The 2,254-nt window shown below is 39.8% G+C and overlaps 1 pseudogene; it reads left to right on the top strand.

The window, feature by feature from the left end:
• Window positions 1-291: 291 nt before the first annotated feature.
• Window positions 292-830, top strand: LOC143962122 (uncharacterized; annotated as a pseudogene).
• The last annotated feature ends 1,424 nt before the right edge of the window (window positions 831-2,254 follow it).

Below are 2,254 nucleotides of genomic sequence, written 5' to 3'. Positions count from 1 at the left end.
ACAAGTGCAGTTCAATACATATATTCAATAGTGAAAATCCTCTACCACATTGCACCAGAAAACTAATGGTAATGGCCTATATGTGTAGTCCATCCTTTTAGAAGGTCGATGGTATTCTTTCCTTTCAATACACAAAGCTGCTAAGCATCCATCATAATGGAAAAATGCTTACCACCTGGAGCTAGAGATGCAGTATATAGTGTAGTATTTATTAATGCCTATAACCCACATAGAATTACCACGTCAATAAAATATAATACAACTGTAAAAACGCAGCCACCTCTTACTCCAATGACTGCCACTTCTCAGACACCCTGTCCCTTGGACACAGCATACCTAAAAACCGAAGGGGGTGAGGATCTTCTTCCTACTAATGATCAGTACAGATAAGCAATAGGGCATTGCTATATATTGCAACGACTACACATCCGAACATTGCAGCTGCCATGTCGCTACTTTGTAGATTTGTAGAATAGAGTGAACCACGTCAAAGAGACTGGACATCATTTAAGAGAGACATCAGATATCTCAAACAAATGAAAGACTTGAGTCTAAAACTGTCTGCAGTTGGTGATTTGAACCTCTTAGGATATGTGGACTCTGATTGGGCAGGTGACCTAAGCACTCACAAATCCACAAGTGATTACTTGATCAAATTAGCAAACAGTCCTATATCTTGGTCCAGCAAGAAGCAGATCTCAGTAGCTTTGTCTTCTACATAAGAAAAAGACATTGTTGCAGCCTATGCCAGTCAAGAAGCTGTGTTATGTCAGTTGTTTGAAGATCTTGGAGAGCCAGTTGCCCCTGCTCTTGAAACAAATTACAGGTGAACTGTTCTATTGGATCACTATAATCATCAGATTATATATTTTTGCTGGCTGAGCTTGAGACCTCTGTTGTGTCAAACATGCCATGAATATCAACTTCTGACTTAGAATGTCTGCAAACAGATTGTGTCGACACAAAGTGTGCCCTGATGCCATTTACTAGAGAACTTGGTTCTGACTCTGGTCCTTATCTCCATCAGATCCTGAAGACCCTATCATTATCTCTAATTCAGATTCAGAGCCCTCGGAGGACTGCTCTAGCAGAATCTATATTTGACCAGATCATTTATGACTCAGATATCCAAACTGTTGCTTCCAGTCTGTACATCTAGAGTTCAACCTTCCTCTTTTAAAGCTTGTACTAACACAAAGACCCACTGTATATAGTCTATTCTAGAAAAGTTATTTTTTTAGGAATAATAACTTCTATTGTAATCTTAGCTTCTACCCTGTGTGGACCATCCAGTTCTTCCCCTTAATGGACATCTCATTACCCTAGTTGATTGTGCCTTAACCCTTATGCCGTGTATACACGACCGGACTTTTGGTCAGACTAGGTCAGGCGAAATCATTCCATCGGATAGTCCGATCGTGTGTGGGATAGTCCAATCATTTTTCTTTAAAAAAATCAGATGGACCTAGAAATAGAAATAGAAATGTTTAAAATCTGTCTGACGGACTCAATTCCTATCTGGAAAACCGTTCGAATGTATGCTAGTCCAACGGACTAAATACGACGTAAGGGCAGCTATTCGCTACTGGTTATTGAACTTCCTTTTCTAGTTCCGTCGTACGTCATCACGTTCAAAATGAATGGACTTTAGAACAGATTTTAGTCCATTCGTATGTGGGCAAGTCCGTTCAGTTGGAAGCCTGTCATAACTCAGTTGAAAGTCCGTTGGGAAGACCGTCTGATCTTTTCTGCTGGAAAGTCCGGTCGTGTGTACGCGGCATTAGGAACAGATATTCAGTGGAACTACCTTTTTAAACCTCAGTTTGATTTAACTAGAATGACTCTTAGTCCATTGTTGGTGTTGACTTTAACTTGTGAAACCATGAGGTTGATTTATTAAAACTGGAAAGCGCAAAATCTGGTGCAGCCTTGCATATTAGCTGATCAGCTATAACTTGTTCAGTTAAGCTACTGTATGTGTCAATAGATCAGATCATTTAAGAGGAACTCTTCTAACACAGAAAATGTCAGTTGAGTTTTGCAACTTGTTGAGCAACTGTCTGAAGAACTAAATTTCAGTTGGCCTCTTAGAAGCATGCAAATTATGGCAGTGCATAGCAGTGATGTCTGTCCCTATGCAAAGGGGGCATTAGCTAAGTGCCTGTGCTATAGAGAATATGTTTAAACAATGGCTATTTCACTTATTGTTCATGAGAAGGTGTCTCTTTGGACACTTAACAAACCTCTCAGTTCT

The sequence above is a fragment of the Lithobates pipiens genome, unplaced genomic scaffold (genome assembly GCF_037356315.1).
Source record: "Lithobates pipiens isolate NorthernLeopardFrog02 unplaced genomic scaffold, aLitPip1_a1.2 Scaffold_8, whole genome shotgun sequence".
Lineage (NCBI taxonomy): Eukaryota > Metazoa > Chordata > Amphibia > Anura > Ranidae > Lithobates > Lithobates pipiens.
This window is presented reverse-complemented; position numbering and strand designations above follow the sequence as displayed.